Source organism: Polypterus senegalus, chromosome 3 (genome assembly GCF_016835505.1).
Source record: "Polypterus senegalus isolate Bchr_013 chromosome 3, ASM1683550v1, whole genome shotgun sequence".
NCBI lineage: Eukaryota > Metazoa > Chordata > Cladistia > Polypteriformes > Polypteridae > Polypterus > Polypterus senegalus.
In genome coordinates, this window is record NC_053156.1 from 223,743,996 (window position 1) to 223,762,845 (window position 18,850).

Genomic DNA, 18,850 nt, shown 5'->3' on the forward strand with positions numbered 1-18,850 from the left:
TGCTCGACTTTCTTCTTATTCTCACCAGGATGGCACTATTTTTGGCAGGCAGTGTGGCCTACTGACATTGAAGTCTAAACCGCAACTTTTTGTGCATGTGTACCAAATATTAATGTAAAGAACTTTCATTTAACTGCTTGCTTGTATAGTGACATGGGATGACATTCACTAAGTGAAGGCACTATTCAGAAATATATATTTTTAATAATAACAGGTTGTATATTCTAATGTATTTATTGTGAAATTAACAGAGACATTTTGAACATCTCAAAAAGCATGTGACCAGCCTAGGACACTAGGTGTGTCTGAAAAGAAAAATGAAACCAAAGATAAAGTAGCCATAACAAAAACCAAGTAAGCTTAACCTCCACACTCCATCGCCACAGTGTCCCCAAACCACAAGACCGGCCCCAGTTGAACAGCGTAATCAGTCATGACATCACCAGCAGGACAGCATGTGCGCCTGTGAGATAGAGGAACATGGCTTGAAGTTGTGCGGTTTGCTCTCATTTCCTGCAAGAAAAAAAAAAAGGGCCAACCTCCAGTCACAGCAGCTTCATTCTGCAGCCGTTGAAAGCTGCACCTCACTGGAGGGGACGGAGAGCACCTTCTCGTTTCTTTTCTTTTCTTTTTTTTTCATTTTTCAACTGCTAATTTGTACATTTGTGCTTTCACATTTAAAGACATTACCCAGCCTTCTGATGCGACAACACCAAACTGCATGCTCGACAAAGGTAAACATTTCATTTTATTTTTCTTTCTCTCGCTCTCTGTCTCTCTTCTGTTTCTTTCACCCCTTCCGCTGGCACCTTACCTAGCAAAATGTCATAAGCGGCGCCTTACTGCATCAGATGGGCCTTCTTGACCAGACTTTTTCATCAGTAAGCTTAGGTTCAGCTGAAAGCAATGCGACCAAGGATGTCCACCTAGATCGTTCACATAGAACAACAAAACCAACAACTGTATCCCACCAATTACAGCTGCTGTGTAAAAAATATCAAAAATGAAACGGTTTAATGCGGCAAGAGACACTGCCTATCCCTTCTGCTTCATTGAAAGCTAGCAAGATCTGCACTTCAGCACCATGCCTTGGCAAGGACTGTCACTATCTAGGCTTCTTTCCATAGTTGTTCGGCACTTTCAAGCTTTGATGCTAAAATGAAAACTGTAAGTTATACAGTGCTTTCAAAACTTATAGCCACCTCATTACTGTACACAAATAATGAACAAATAAAACATAATCACTTACTATATCACTAAATCTAATCCATATAAGTATTGCTGTGCATGTGGTACACATTTAGACAGGTGTTATAAAAATATGAATACAAAAATATATATTATTTACAGCACTTTACATGGTGAAAAAAGTTCCATTGTAGTGTACTTCTCATATACTCTCATGATCAGAACAAGCCATTTCTTTTTCTTTTCTTTCTTTTTTTGTATTTTAAAGTGGATGTTTTAATACAACAGTTTGCCAGGGTCACATAGGGAGACAAGGGTCAGAGACTTAGCAGCTCTCGGTCAAAGTCTAAGCCACAAGGCCCCTTCAGCTGAACTACTGACACAGCTTTTAAATTATTTATAACATCTTTCAATGTAAGATGTGTAAATTGCTTCACAAAAGCCATCCAAAGAAAACGTTATTAAGATTTAAGCAAAAATTGATAATGTATCAGCAGGCAGGAGAACCAAAACAAGGAATATGCCGTGAAACAAGGTGATGACATCCTACCTCCTTTAGCAGGGGGCATCTCAGCCCTAGAGTTTTATAATGGCTGAAATTCACATACCAAACAACGCCTCAATCAAAGCTGAATCACTATACCACTTTTCATTATAACCGCCATCTTAAAAAGCTTTTTATACACTATATGGCAGGCATCTATGGTACCCATTAAGGGCCAGAACATAGTACTAGGGTGTTGTACCGTGTTAGCCATTGTGAATGTAGAGAGAAGTCGAGCAAAATGACACCTTTTATTGGCTAACTAAAAAGATTACAATATGCAAGCTTTTGAGGCAACTCAGGCCCCTTCTTCAGGCAAGATGTCATCAATAAATCATAATAATCTTTTTCGTTAGCCAATAAAAGATGTCATTACGCCAGAACATGAAAACATGTAGTGCATCACTGTGGGAACCAGCTCTTGCCTCTTGAGGCTTCTATCATTTTTGATTTCCCAGACAATGATATACTGTAGTCTCATTTCCCACAGTGAAGAAATGAAAATGTTTATACATTTGAAGCTCAAACAGATTATGAAGCTTGTCTAGATTTCAAAATGCTATGACTGTTGTTTCCTAACCTGCAAAAATGCTAATTAAACCAGACAACTAAAGATAAAGAGACAGCTAGCTAGCTATTATTTATGATATCTATCTAAAAAAACCAGAAAATACATTCTATCGCTAAGGACACAGAGTCATTGCAACATTTTTCAACATTTAGATTAATTCAGATTTAAAAACTGAGTACAGAAAATGAGAATTGTCAATAGACTTGGAGTTCATGTGTGGACACTGGTTAATTTTGAGCTACGTCATTTGAATGAAAATGTGCTATATAAATAAATGTTGTTGTTGTTGTTGTTAAAAGGTTGGTTTGCATGAGTGTTTGCTGTGGAAGCCATGGGAGCCTCCAATCAAATTCAAATGCATTACAATGATTAGTGAGAAAAGCAAGGCCACAACCAATAGGAAAATATCGAAACATTTCAGTTGCTTTAGCCAGTCCACTTTAAGCTGCTCACAAATGTGTTACAGTATCAAGTGAGATACTGAAGGGGCCACTCCTCAGTCTCTCTTATGACACAGCTAAGTCATGTTCGCAAAATGCTGAAAGCACAAATACAACATTCAACTTAACCATTGATTCCCAACAGAAGACTCAATAATTTAGTTTAATTTTTGTCCCTTTGGTACCCATATCCACCCATATTTAAAATATTCTATGCTGGTGCTATTTCTAAAATCCTACTTATTGTGCCTGCCCTAACTTTAAAAAATACAAACACACTCATACATATACTGTAGGCTATGTGTATGTGTGTTTGTATACACTGTATATATAGTATACAGCAGTGGTTCTCAAACTGAGGGGCGGGCCCCCTAGGGTGGTGCAAAGTAACAAAAAGGGGGGCACGAAGATGTGAAAAAAAAAAAACAAGAATCAAAAATATGAAAAATACATCAATTGAAACCAAAGCAAATTAACTTAAACTACATTCTGATACTAGAAAAATAAATATAAAGTTAGATAAATGTTGATAAAAGTTAATTAGGTATAATAAAATATGCATCTATGATATATCATTAATTGAAAAAGAACAAATTGGTATTAGTGGGCTCCTTTCAAAAAAACGTTAGGGGGGCGCGATTAAAACTGTTATGAAAACTCGGGTCGCAAATACTTAAAGGTTGAGAAACGCTGGTATACAGCATAAATATAAACTTTTTGACATATAAATATACTGTAAAATATAAGATGCAACACAAAACACAAAGTTTTGGGGTACCTGACAATGTTCTCCATATATTGAAAGAAAAGTAGCAAGAGTTGAAGAAATACAAAAAAGGTAGAAACGTATTTCCAGATGTGAATCCATTAATGGGATTGTTGTGTGTCTGGTAGTCGTGGCCATCAGGATGGTTCTTCCGCTAAAGGAAGTCATCAAGTCTCAGATTCTCTGGTGTGTAGATGAAAGAAAATGACAGAAGATGTGAATGACAGAACCATCTCTTGTCCAGGGGTGGAATTACAGTCAGTGCACAAGCCCAGAGAGTGCCCCCTACTTATGTGTGTAGTAGTGACTATATATATTACAGTATATTCATATTTTGTCTTCTTTAGAGACTTAAATAACAATTCCATATTTAAGGACTTTACTCCTCTTAATTATATATCTATCTTTTGTAAGTGTGTACTATTTATTTTTGCATTGTATTTATTCTTTATTATTCTTATCTAATTTTAATTTGTTTTCTTTGACATTTTGCAAAGCACTTTGAGCTACAACCTTCATATGAGCATGAAATAAATGTTGATTTAGTTATAGTATCACTAGTGATTTGGACAGCAAAGTTATTACTGTTACAAACTATGCTTTACAAGTAGCATAATATAAAAAAAATTAGATAGTTAAGCTGAAGGTAAGATGAGAAGAGAGGTCAAGACAAGACAAAGAGAGTGAAGAAAATGTCATTTCTTGAGCAATATTGGCTTTAAAGTACAACCTGCAAGAGTCTGGATTTAAACCTTAGAATGGTGGGACCTCTGCAGGTATTAAGAGAAAGGTCTTTAGTGGGTAGGTCAGTCATAACTCACAATGGAAAAGTCAGCATGAGATAACATAGGTCCTGTAAAAAAAAGGATTTCATTTTGGTTTGAGACTGCGTATTATAGAGCTAGTGGGTTAGCAGTACAGGTATGAAATACCCCTGTGGGTCAAATAGTTGTGAGCTTGGATAGCAAGCATGTAAACACAGCTGGGAGTGACATCAGTCCAACTTTAAAATGTTTTGTGGAAAGAGAGAAAAAATTTAAATTGTGGCTGATGCATGAGAGTCAAATATGTCCCTTAATACAAAAAATGTGTTGATAACTGGCAGAATTTGAGGTCCAGGATAACAGCAGAGGAATGAAGCAACGCTATTATCACTTAAACATTTTGTAATATGTAAAAATACAATAAGAAATGAACAAGAACATAAATGAAGGCTATGTGGCCTAGCAGCTATACTGCCTCAGGGAGGTTATATTTAATGCGACAGACCACAAAATGAAACAAAGTCAAAAGTAGATAGCAATGTACAACAACCAGAATGTCAGACTATTCTTTTGACAAACCCAACACAGAAACCAAACTTGAAGTAAAAAAATTCATCTTCAAAAAGTGTATCATCAGAGAATACGTAGTAATCCGAACTTTAGCAAATATTTTTTCAGGTTTTTCTTGACCGCTAAAAATAGTATATATATATATATATATATATATATATATATATATATATATATATATATATAGTCAGTCAGTCAGTCATTTTCCAACCCACTATATCCTAACACAGGGTCACAGGGATCTGCTGGAGCCAATCCCAGCCAACACAGGGCGCAAGGCAGGAACAAATTTCAGGGCAGGGCACCAGCCCACCACATATATATATTACAAATGTTTTGGTATACACATTTTTTTTCCTTTATGTGCATTGGAACAACACAAAAAAAATCAGAGAAAAAAAGTGAAAATCAGACATCTTATCACACAGAACTCCAAAAATGGCCCGGATAAAATTATTACCACCTTATCAAAATTGTGGGTAAATCATTTTATTTCAAGCATATGATGCTCGTTTGAACTCACCTGTGGCAAGAAACAGGTGCTGGCAATATAGCAATCACACCTGAAGCCAGTTAAAATGGAGAAAAGTTGACTCAACCTTTCTGTTGTGTGTCTGAGTGTGCCACACTAAGCGTGGAGAACAGAAAGAAGAGCAGAGAATTATCTGAGGACTTGAGAACAAAAATTGTGGAAAAATATCAACAATCTCAAGGCTACAAGTCCATCTCCAGAGATCTTCATGTTCCTTTGTCCACTGTGCGCAACATAATCAAGAAGTTCACAACACATGGCACTGTAGCTAATCTACCTGGACGTGGACGGAAGAGAAAAATTGATAAAAGACTGCAATGAAGGATAGTCCGAATGGTGGATAAACAGCCCCAATCAACTTCTAAACATATTCAAGCTGTTCTGCAGACTCAGGGTGTAACAGTGTCAGCTTGAACTATCTTGCGACATCTGAACGAAATGAAACGCTATGGCAGGAGAGCCAGGAGGACCCCACTGTTGACATGGAAACATAAAAAAGCTAGACTGGAGTTTGCCAAAATCCTTCTGGGCGAACGTCTTGTGGACAGATGAGACCAAGGTAGAACTTTTTGGTAAAGCTCATCGTTCTACTGTTTACAGAAAATGGAATGAGGCCTACGGCGTAAAAGAACACAGTACCTACAGTCAAACATGGTGGAGGTTCTAAGATGTTTTGGGGATGTTTTGCTACCTCTGGCACTGGATGCCTTGACTGCGTGCAAGGCATTTTGAAATTTGAAGATTGCCAACAGATACTGGGGTGCAATGTAGGGCCCAGTGTCAGAAAGCTGGGTCTGCGTCAGAGGTCATGGATGTTCCAGCAGGACAATGACACCAAACATACCTGTAAAAGCACCCAGAAATGGTTGAAGACAAACTGCTGGAGAGCTCTGAAGTGGCCAGCAATGAGTCCGGATCTAAATCCGATTGAACAATCATGGAGAGATCTCAAAATTGCTGTTGGGAGAAGGTGCCCTTCAAATCTGAGAGACCTTGAGCAGTTTGCAAAAGAAAAGTGGTCGCAAATTCCAGTTGAGAGGTGTAACAATCTTGTTGATGGTTATAGGAAGCGCTTGATTTCGTTTATTTTTTCCAAAGAGTGTGCAACCAAATATTAAATTGAGGGTGCCAATAATTTTGTCCAGCCCAGTTTTTGAGTTTTGTGTGACATGATGTCAGATTTGGCTTTTTTTCTGTTGTTCCAATGCACATAAAGGAAATAAACATGTGTATACCAAAACATTTGGAATTGCAACAATTTTCTGGGAGAAATGGTGCATTTTCTGGGAAAATTCCAGGGGTGCTGATAATTTCAGCCATGACTGTATACATATATATATATATATATATATATATATATATATATATATATATATATATATATATATATATATATATATATATATATATATATATATATATATATATATATATATATATATATATATATATATATATACTGTATATATATATATATATATATATATATATATATATATATATATATATATATATATATATAATACTGTTTAAAGTCGTCCTTGATTATTGCTATTCTGTCACAGAAAATATTGGGGCAGATTTTTAATGAGAAAGAATCAGGAGATGAAACATAGTCTAAAGCCTTGCAAAGTTCAAAACCGAGAACTTTAACTGGTCTGTCATTAAACCTAAGCAAAATACCAGAAATCAAAGCCAAAAGAAAGCAAAGCGCTAAGTCGTAAATTAAAGATTGATATACAATATGCACTAGCCATTAAAGATTTTAATCCATAATTAGGATATCCAAGGAGTCTTTGAGCTGGCTTGTATACCTTTAAACTCATGACATCACAGGTCATGACCTCTAATCGTCCCGCATAGCAACATGGCTAGCAACCATACACACATAAAACTCAAAATGGGGGTATTAACAGAAGACAAAATGGCATTGCTAAAAATGTTAAAATATTTTAAACATCATTAAATAAAAATGTTGACATTAAAATGTTATAAAAATAAGATTCAGCAACCTTCACAATTCTTACATGAACCTGACTGCACAAAAAAAAACAAAATAAAACTGTAACATATTTATAACATAATCAAATCATAACACTATTTTGGCTTTAGCTACGTGAACTACTCTGGTGTATTTATACTTTTGGTGTATTTCTTGATCTTTGATTTTGTCTCACACCCTGGCCTTTGTTTATTTGATTTCTGGACACCTGGTTATGACCTTAGCTGGTTATTACATGTATGGTCCATCTTTTGATTCCAGTTTACTTTAAATTGCTGACACCCTACCTAGTTAGTACATAGAGAGAACAAAAACAAGAAAACATAAAAACTTTTAAAGATTTATCCACTGTCTCAGACAGAGCAGGGACTTCATTGCAGAACATTTATCTTATTGCAAAGCTTATATCATCCTGGCATCATTACAACAAAAGCTCTAAAATGGTGACACCAAGGATAAAAAATACAGTGTCCAAAATGATGCCAATTTATTTTAATAATATAAAACATGTTGCAAAACCCAATAGAGAGATAAAACGTACAGAAAAAACCTGCATCCAAGTAAAGAAAAGTAAAAGGTCATAACAGTAGCTAAGGTGCTGCAGGGAAAACTTCACAGTTACTGCTGCAGTCTCTGACACTTTATGTGACCCTTAGGGAATTTTGAAATTAGTGACCCTTAGCAAGGTCACCTCAATGGCGAACACTTCTGCTGTCTAAATAGGAAGATAATAATTATTACTGCTGTAATTTGTAAGTTGTTTTGGATAAAAGCTTCAGCTACATCCGTGAATTGCTATTTTACAGTGCCCTCCATAATGTTTGGGACAAAGACATTTTTTTCCATGATTTACTCCTTTGCTTCTCAGTTTAAAATTATATATCAAACCATTCAGATGTAACTAAGGCGCATATTGCAGACTTTAATTTAAGGATATTTGCATTTATTTTGGTTACATGTAGAAATTACAACACTTTTTCTGCATGGTTCACCCCCAAACCCCCCAATTTCAAGCGGCGGAGTGGTGGCTCTGAGGTAGGGATTTTACACTGGTAATTGGAAGGTTGCCGGTTTGAATCCCATAAATGCCAAAAGTGACTCTATTTCGTTGGGCCCTTGAGCAAGGCCCTTAACTGACAATTGCTCCGTCCTGAGTATAACGTTAATCTGCATCCAGCCCTGCATGTAGGCCCTCCAACTGGGGGTTGGTGGAAGAACCATTAAAAACCTCACACTGGTCCATTCCATCTGAACAAGTGTGGTGCTGAGGTGTCACTAATCTAGGATCCTGAGTTGGTTTGTCATGTGGTGGGTGCGGCAATGCGCTGTATCAGCATGTGCTCCTAACCTCTCTCTCTCTCCCATTTCAGGGCACTCCATATACTGTCTTTTATAGTCAACGCCATTCCAGCACTTCAGCATATTCACCAGAGGCACGATGTGAACCTGAGATGTTTACCATTCAAGTTCAACCCTCCAACCACTTCTTCATCACAGAATACATGTAACTGTAAAGTGTAGCAAGTTTCTCATTGAGAGAAAGAGGGCGCAGTACAGGGACAATCCCTGCAAGGGGACACATGAGGAAATCCTGAATTCAGTGTGGGTAAAGATACTCTGTCAATAAGGCTCATCTCATGTTAGTGTAGTGGGTGACTTGGAAAAAAGACTTTCAATCGATGTCAGTCTAAGAGGACCGGCAGGAAGTCACCAGGTAGGTCAAACAAGGAGTAATTAGGCTTCTGGCCAAAGAAAAGTAACCCAAGAGCAGGTCTGGGTGCAAGGCATTATAAATAGAGATCAGTGTTCAGGGCATGCAGCAGAATGAACAGCACTCTACTGAGATGGTCCCAAAGCAGATATTCAAGCGTAAATAACCGTAGTGAGTAGTAGTTATAACCAGTAGTCAGTAAGTCTCTGTGATTTTTGCTTTGAATAATTACATTGATAAATGTGTGATATTTAAAAATGTGTGATATTTTCACAATTTACATATGTACAGTTCACATAGCTTCCTTTATAAACACATGAAAATATTTAAGCTTGCACTATGAAAAGCTTATTGCTTACTGCAAACACTGAATCATTTTTCAAGCCATGAGACACGTCTCTTTTTGGTCTAACAAATAAGCTAGAGCTGCAGCTCAGGCACAAGATCGTTTCTATAGCCAAAAAACCTGCCAGAATAACCTGAAGACAGAGGGTAAGAGGGGTAAGAAGGGTGTTGTGGTTATCAAATCATTTATTAGACTAGTGTGCATACACAAAAATGACAATCAGATGTTATAAAGATCAGCCACCACATGCTGCTACTGTCTTTTTGTCACTCTTTCCTGCTATCTAAAACATTCCATCCAGTCTTTGGATCTGTTTTCTTTAAACATAAACACTTGGGTATAATGTAAGAGTGAAGAACAAAATAACAGAAAACAATATGCTCATATTCCTTTTTACTTGCGATTCATGATCTGATAATGAAGATGTGATGCAAGTCTTTACAGTCCCTTGCATGTGCAAAGTTAACCAGCAGTAGAAGTCAAGAAAAGTGCTGTGAAGTCACTTGCCACCTACAGTGTATTACACTGGGTATATGAGGGCTTGGAATTAGGTATGAAACTAAATAACCATTTTTGGGAGAGCATGTGGCCTCTGAAAAATGCAGTAGCTGAAAAAGTAAAGAAAAACTTAGTATATGCACTTTTGCACAAACTCAAACCCATTTTCTCTAAAAATTGTTGAATGTAATCTTCTAATCCACATTCCCACTCTTCACATGAGCTTTTGGCATTAGCAATTTAAAGAAAGAAACGTTGTGCAACTGTGAAGTATTGTACTGAAAACCCTCATTGCCTATTGGTGACCTTAAAAGAGTGACAGCAGGGATGGCCACCAAACTGTTGAGTAAGCACAGCAGCCTCATTGATAATTAAATGGGATCTGCTGTGATATGCTGCAGCATTTTAAATGACAACATAATGTGCTGGGGGTGTAAACATTTTGACAATTTCATGTTTTTAGAAAACGCTTTTCTCCATTCTTCGGCATACCTTTCTTCACTCATCAATTTGTCCCAAATGAGATTCATCATCGAAGAGGAATCAAGCCACTCTGCTGTCCACCACAGTCTTTCTCAACCTCAGAGAAGTCCTCTTCTATGATGAGGTGTGAGTGAGATGTTGCATTCGAACTTGCAAGTGTAGCTTGAGGCTACTGGTTTGTGTTGTAACACTGACTTTAAGCCCACAATGAATTACATGTTTGTTGCTCTATAGTCCGTTACCATCTGACAAATGCATCAATCATACTCTGCTTCTTGTCCTTGTAGATAATCCTGTCCAGGGCTGTGAGTGTGTATCCTTTCACCTATATGCTGGTGTCATGTAAACTACACTGAGGAGTCATTCTTCCAGATTCGATTTGCAACATCCTGGACAGACATGTCATTCACAATGTATGCATCTCTTGAGAAAAACAAGTGTGCCCAATCAAAACTGTGAATGAGTTGTTTTTCCACATAGACAGAGGCCAAGTCCTCTAATTCAGTGGTTCTCCATGTTCAGTCCTCATGACCTCCTGTTGCTGCCAGTTTTTGTTCCGACCAGTTTCTCAATCAGTCAATCATTGTTTCCTTTATATGATCTCATTGTTTAATTAGCTAATCCATATTTTCCTTTCATTTTGCATTAGAAAAGTGTAATAATGTAAGATTTACACTTATAGAAAATTAAGATATATTTGTTTTTTTCTGTATCTTTAAGTGATTACTTTGTTTTTTTTATTACTTCTTCCATGGAGTTTGGTTTCTTAATTGTGTCTGAATACAGACACTTAATGTTGAACAGAGCACAAACCAACTCAAATGACTCCAAAAGGAGAAGCTACTTAAGTGTTACCCCCTTCTGTTTATTAGTAAATAATTTTCTAAATATCCAGAATATTGAACAATGAAAAATATTCAAAAGGGAAAACAATGAGTTCTTACCCATCTAACATTTACATTCAAGCATTGTTCATTTAAAATACAGCATAACCAGTTTATAATTTCTAGATGGTTGTAAATTGAGTGATAGCTTGGAAGACATTTTATTCGCAACTTTGCTCCTTGATGGATGGGTGTCCATGAGGTGACACTCCTCTGGTCATGGGTGACTTCAATGCCATCACTGGCACTGACAGGGCAGGTTATGAGGATTGTGTCAGTCCCCATGGGTCTGGTGACCGTCGTGAAAATGGCACCATGTTCCTTGAGTTTGCAAAAGGTCAGGGGTTGTGGATCGCTGGATCCTGGTTCCAGGACCCTATTGTTGGACTTGGTACTTAAATACTGGTGGTGTGGTGAAGGAGATTGATCAAATCCTCGTGGGCAGACGCTGGAGGATCTTACAGATTTGCAGGGTCTACAGATGTGCCTAGTTTGTGAATTCTGACCACAGTCTTCTTGTTGTTACTCTGAAGATTCAGAGTAGTAGGCTACCACCTACTTTGAGAATGAGGCTCGACCTGACCAGACTCCAAAATCAGGCTGTTTCTAATGAGTCTGTATGCAGCTTGCACACTTGTGTGCGATTGACAACCCTAATGTGATGTGGGTGACCTTCCGTGACAAAACCCTTAAGGTTGCTGAAGGCTATGTTTGGTGTTGCTGGTGTTCCCAGAAGGAGGTGTTTCATCTCAGAGGGTGCCCTAGATATTATCGAGAAGAGCCACAGTGTATGATTGGATGGCAAGTCTCGTCTGTACTAGGAACTGAGAAGGACGGCTGAGAGGACTCTGAGGGCAGATAAGGTGGCATTTGTTAGAGGAATCTGTGAGCAAGTGACATACCATCTATGGTCTAGTGACCCAAGTCCTGATTATAGAGAAATTGAAGAATTACACAAATCCAAAACTGTTTCTCAGAAAGTCGCAGTCAGGGCAGCTGATGGAACAGTCCTTATGGATGACATTGCAGTTGTGACTTGCTGGGTTGGCTAGTTTGGGCAGCTGTTTAAAGCTGATCCTCCGGCTGGGTTGTTGGATATTTCTGGGTCCACAGTTCTTGAGGAAGATCCTCCAATTAGCTGTGAACCACCCAGTCTCACTGAAATTGCACAGGTGGTGAACTAACTGAGGATAAGGAAGGCTGCAAGGATCTGTGGTATTCGAGGTGAACTTTATCAGGCTGGTGGTAAGGCATTCCTCCTGGCACTGCAAGCAATCTTGCTTCCATTTGGGAGATGGGCGTCTTCCTAACTGACTGGAAAACAGGACTTGTTTTCCTTATTAATAAAGGGAAGGGTGATTGCCTGGATTAGGGCAACTACAGGGGGATAACACTGCTCTCTGTGCCAGGTAAAGGTCATCCTTAATAGGATCCATGATCACCTGCTCACCAACCAGTAACCGAAGCAGTCTGGTTTTACACCTAAGAGATCAATTATCTACACCACATCCTGGCACTGAGGGTTCTCATTGAGCTCAAACATAAATATCGTCACTTTCTTTGCAGCCTTTGTCGATTTTGTAAAGCGTTCGACTCAGTTGATTGAGCTGCTCTGTGGGACATCCTGCGATATTGCAGAATCCCCTCGGAGTTTCTGGATGTCATGGCTGGTATACAGTATACACTGGTACTATGAGTGCTGTGCAGAGTGGAAGTAGAACCTCTGCGTTTTTTTCCCAGATGATTCTGAGGTTCTTCAGGGGTGTGTTATTGCTCGGTTGAATGCTTGCATGGACTGGGTCCTGGGCAGGGTTGTGGGGTCCAGCAGCTGTGGGGCATCTGTTGGTGAAGAAATATTCAATGATTTTGACTTTTCCGACAATGCTGTGATCTTTGTGGAGTCAATGGAGGTTCTGATCTGTGTGCTCAAGAGGTACAGCGAGGAAGTCTGAGTGTCTGGGCTTGTGAGTCTCCTGGATGAAAACCAAGATTCAGGCCTTTAATGACCTCTTGGGCACAACCATCAGCAGTGTGTCGACCTTCTCAAGAGGTTTACTTACCTCGGCAGTGACATTCATGCCTTTGGTGACTCTTCCTATGAATTCAGTAGATGGACTGAAAGAGCATGGGGGGATCATGAGATTGCTGGAAAGGGGTGTGTGGCGCTCCTGATATCTATGCAAAAGGATGAAGGTACAAGTCTTTAGAGTTCTGGTGCTTCCTGTCTTGCTATATGGTTGCAAGACATGGACACTATCCAGTGACCTGAGACGAAGACTGGACTCCTTCACTACTGCGTCTCTTTGGTGAATCCTTTGGTACCACTGGTTTGACTTTGTGTTGAACAAGCAGTTGTTCATGGAGTCCCAAGTGAGGAGCATTACCTGCATTGTGAGGGAGCGTTAGTTACAGCACTATGGCCATGTGGCGCATGTCTGCCTGGAAGGTTGGCAACTGAGATCCCAAACTGTTTTGTTATGTGATGGGTGTGGCAACGCGCTGTACCAGTGCACGCTCTCCAACTTGACCTGACCTGCAAATTGAGGGAAACTGAGGTAATTGAAGTAGGAGTCCAGTAAGAGAAAACGTGGGTTTAGACAAAAACCAATAGGCACAGGGGCTAAACGTTGAGAACTAGTACTCTTATTGAGACTTCCATTAGACTGGGGTGAGAAACGTTGGTCCTGGACGGCTGCAGGTTTTTGTTCCAACCCAATTGCTTAATCACAAAACAATTCCTGCCAGTAGCAGATCTCTTTTAATTTCACAGCTTCTTAACTCTGCCATGTGAGGTTATTCTTATATTATAGATGTTTTTCCTTCCTCAGGCTATCATCCAAATGATTTGAAGCATAAAACAGATGAGTAATTTTCAGTCCTTCACTTTTTTCTCTTTAGTTGCCTTCTAAATATTGAGATCTGTCCACTTACTCCATTCATTTGACAGTTCACATCTATGCTTGAAAATGGGTCGTTCAAATTCAGTCACTTGCATATGATGTAGCTCAGTTTACTGTTACAGACTTGGAATCAGCAGTAATGTTTTTTTGAAATAATCAAACTTCTCCTTTGTTGAGCATTCCATTGGACTGACTCATCGTGTTGTTATATTTGTTGTGGTTTTCAGAATGTCCTGAATAAACTGTGTGATGAATGGAGAGGAGGGGGTGATAAGGAGTTTCTGGGGTTTTTATAGTATGTGAACGCTGGCCCCGGCACAGACAGACGGACAACATGTTTTCAACCCACACACTGTTTATTTACACTATATTATACAATATAAAGTCACGTGCACTCACACACCCCAGTGCCTCCAGCACTGATTCCCCCAAGTCCAGGGCCCACAGTTCTGTGCCTTTGTCCTGGCCGCCTCCTGTCCTCGCTCTCCAGCTCAGTCTGCTTCCTCCCGACTTCCACCCCTCACTGGAGGGAGGCGGCCCCTTAAATAAGGCTCCCGGATGAGCCCCAGGTGTTCCGTCCTTAGCCACGCCCAAGCGTGGCGGAAGTGTCGGCTGTCTTCCTGGCAGCTCTCCGGGTGCCACACAAAGTCTTCCCCCCGGCACTTCCTGGTGTGGCGGAAGTGCCGGGCTCCCGGATAATTAGGCACCGGGGCCGCCTGGCGGTGGCCACGGGTCCCTACAGGGCTGGGCTTCAAAGCCCTGTACCCGAGGCCCCCTGCCTAACCAGGACGGACGCCCCCACTCTGTCTGGAGGAGGCACTCGCCCTCCTCCGGTCCTCCAAGGCGTCCCGGCCGGGCTCCAGCCCTGACCGGCAACCGCACGGGATAAACCGGCATCGGGGCGCCGCCTGGCGGTGACCACGGGCCCCTACAGGGAAGGGCTTCCATGCCCTCAACCCGTGGCCCCCAACAGAACCAGGACGGACGCCTCGCGGTCTGGAGGAGGCACAAGCCCTCCTCACGTCCTCCTGGGCGTCCCGGCGGGCTCCAGCCCCGGCCGGGGCCACAAGTAATATTGTAGCTTGGATCTTCTTCTTCCACCTGTTTCATTTTTTTAATCATGGATGTGTGTTTCCATATACAGAAGCTCACAGTAGACTGATACATACTGTACATAAAGAACAGTTCTATACAGTGGACCCTCCCTTCCGTCCTTCATTAAAATGACCATGCTGAACTCCTTAGGCCTCCACTTTACCTAAATAAGACAATCTGTGAGGATGATTTAAAGGTTGATTTTTTCTTATGTTTCCTCCATGGATTTAACACAGGAGCTACAAATCTTAATAATATTACATTTTATGTATATAGCACGTTTCCCACGCTCAGATCTTAAAACTGAAAGGTCCATGAGTAGACTCCACATGCCACCAGTGGTTAAAATATAAAAAGAAAGTATGTGAAGTGAGAGAATGTTTAAATTAAAATTTTATCTATCTATGCAAAAGGACGAAGGTCCAAGTCTTTAGAGTCCTGGTGCTTCCTGTCTTGCTATATGGTTGCAAGACATGGACGCTATCCAGTGACCTGAGACGAAGACTGGACTCCTTTGCTACTGTGTCTCTCTGGAAAATCCTTGGGTACCGTTGGTTTGACTTTGTGTCGAATGAGCGGTTGCTCATGGAGTCCCGAATGAGGCACATTACCTGCATTGTGAGGAAGCGTCAGTTATGACACTACAGCCATGTGGCGCGTTTCCCCGAGGGTGATCTAGCTCGTAAGATCCTCACTGTTGGGGACCTTAGTGGCTGGACCAGGCCAAGAGGTCGCCCACGTAACACCTGCCTATGGCAGATAGAGGGTCATTTCCGGAGGGTGAGACTGGACTGTGTGTCTGCCTGGGGGGTTGCCAACCAGGATCCCGAGCTGTTTCGTCGTGTACCAGTGCATGCTCCCCAACTTGACTTGACTTGACTTGTTGATTCCACTCAGTGTAAGCAAATGGGGATTAAAACGAGACAAAATAATGTTAATAAGTATACCGTAAAATGGACTGGTGTCTCACCCTGGGCTAGCGCTTGCTCTGATTTAGCTTTGCTTTATGTCAACAAAAAAAAAAAATCCACATGAGCTTCTTGTAGTTTTGCCTTGTCTCTCTTGGATGAAAAGGTAAACAAAATTTTGGTGGCACTTGTTTTATAAATGGTTATCTTTTAAAATTAATGACAGACAAAAACATTCCCTACTGAAGTTTGGTAAAAATGTTCCACATTGCCTATTGACTAATCCAAGGCAATTTACAACACTTGAGATACAGCTGGCAACATTTCTAATTCAAAATGGAGTACAGGCAAATGAAGTGACTTGCTCTTGGTCACACAGTGTCAGCAGCAGGATTTGAACCCACAAACCCTGAGGTTATGACGTTCAAAGTCTTAAACACTACACCACACTTTGTTTTAGATTCAGATTTGTCAGAAGAAGTGTCCATTTGGGTTGGATTATCTTTAAGGAAGCATCAGAAATGAGCACATACACTCACTGGCCATTTTATTAGGTACACCTTGCTAGTACCGAGTGGGACCCCCTTTTGCCTTCCATAATTGTTCATAGCATAGATTCAGCAAGGTGCTGGAAACATTCTTCAGGGATTTTGGTACATATTGACATGATAGCATCACACGGTTGCTGCAGATTTGTGTCCCATTCCACCACATCCCAGTCGTGCTCTATTGGATTGGGATCTGATGACTGTGAAGGCCATTTGAGTACAGTGAACTAATTGTCATGTTCAAGAAACCAGTTTGAGATGATTTGAGCTTTGTGACATGGCGCGTTATCCTGCTGGAAGTAGCCATCAGAAGATGGGTACACTGTGGTCATAAAGGGATAGATATGGTCAGCAACAATACTCAGGAAGGCTGTGGCATTTAAACGATGCTCAGTTAGTACTAAGGGGCCCAAAGTGTGCCACGAAAATAACCCCCACATCATTATACTACCAGCAGGATGGATCCACGTTTTCATGTTGTGAACGCCAACTTCTGACCCTACCATCCGAATGTTGCAATAGAAATCAAGACTCATCAGACCAGGCAATGTTTTGCTAATCTTCTGTTACCCAATTTTGGTGAGCCCGTGTGAATTGTAGCCTCAGATGCCTGATCTTAGCTGACAGAAATGGCACCTGGTGTGGTCTTGTGCAGCTGCTTCAAGGTTCATCAAGTCGTGTGTTCAGAGATGCTCTTCTGCATACCTCAGTTGTAACAAGTGGTTATTTGAGCTACTGTTGCCTTCCTATCAGCTTAAATCATTCTCCTTGGACCTTTGGCATCAACGAGGCATTTTCACCTAAAAGAAATGCTGCTCACTATATATTTTCTCTATTTCAGACCATTCTTGGTAAACCCTAGAGATGGTTGTGTGTAAAAGTCCCAGCTGATTCACAGTTTCTGAAATACTCAGACCAGTCTGTCTGGCACCAACATCCACTCCATATTCAAAGTCACTTAAATCACTTTTCTTTCCCATTCTGATGCTCAGTTTGAACTTCAGCAGGTTGTCTTAACAATGTCTATAGGATTAAATACATTAGGATGCGGCCATGTGATTGGCTGATTAGATATTTGCGTTAACAAGCAGTTGAACAGGTGTACCTAATAAAGTGACTAGCAAGTGTATCTTTAAGAAGTGAATGAAAGAGCAGTAAAATGTTAAAACTAAAGTCAGTTTCATTTCAGAACATTATCAAAACAAAAAATGCTAAACAAAACCCTTAGTTTAAGTCCAAAGAAGTATTCCAAATCAAAAGTTGTTTCTAACTATATTTTTGTTATTTACTTGAGTGTTTGTCTCTTGACCTCTCCAAATTTACTCAAAGTTTGGCCACTTAATGGGAATATCCAACTTATAAGAACAACATTTATTTCTAGAGTACATTTTCATACATTGGATGTAGTTTGATGTGATCAACAGGAAGTTAAAGAAAAAGTGACAAGAAAGGAAAATATATAAAAATAAATAATAATAGATAAGAATACAGTAAATCAATACACACTTACGTAACAGACAAGTACAGCAATACCTCCCTTAATGAATCCTCATACTACGAAGCGACAAGAAAACAAAGCTAACTTCTGACTCTTGTTAAACTTGTGCGCCATCATTCAGATGATGAGCAACGTCGCAATGAACTCTATATACATAATGAGTGTTTATCGTGTATATTGCACATAGTGAACTGTGTCCCAACAGTTTGTTAAGTTAATCAAAATGACACCTTTTATTGGCTAACTAAAAAGATTACAATATGCAAACTTTCGAGGCAACTCAGGCCCCTTCTTCTTCTGCCTCGTTTGCATATTGTAATCTTTTTAGTTAGCCAATAAAAGGTGTAATTTTGCTTAACTTTTCACTACATTCATAATGGCTAACACAGTACAACACCCTAGTACTACTTACATGCATTGACATATTTAATGTTTTTTCTGCAATATTTTGCAGAGTGTAGAAAAGCTGATTCTGTTAGTTTCAATGCTACCTTAAGTAATAATTCATTCTTAATTATTTGTTTGTTTAGTCTTCTTCTTCTTCTTGTGCCTGCTCCCACCACAGTGGATCATCTTGTTCCATATCTTCCTGTCCTCTACAT

At 39.9% G+C, this 18,850-nt stretch overlaps 1 protein-coding gene across 2 annotated transcripts in view; it reads left to right on the forward strand.

Moving 5' to 3' along the window:
* The first annotated feature begins 504 nt into the window (after positions 1-504).
* LOC120525902 (TRAF3-interacting JNK-activating modulator) overlaps positions 505-18,850 on the forward strand; it is a 99,535-nt gene continuing 81,189 nt past the window's right edge. Inside the window, exon 1 of one of the 2 annotated variants that reach the window (XM_039748583.1) lies at positions 505-734. The gene's annotated coding sequence lies outside the window, so the exon portion shown is untranslated. Of the gene's footprint in view, positions 735-10,809; positions 10,829-18,850 lie in introns of those variants that run through there. The other variant, XM_039748584.1, reaches the window with a different exon arrangement.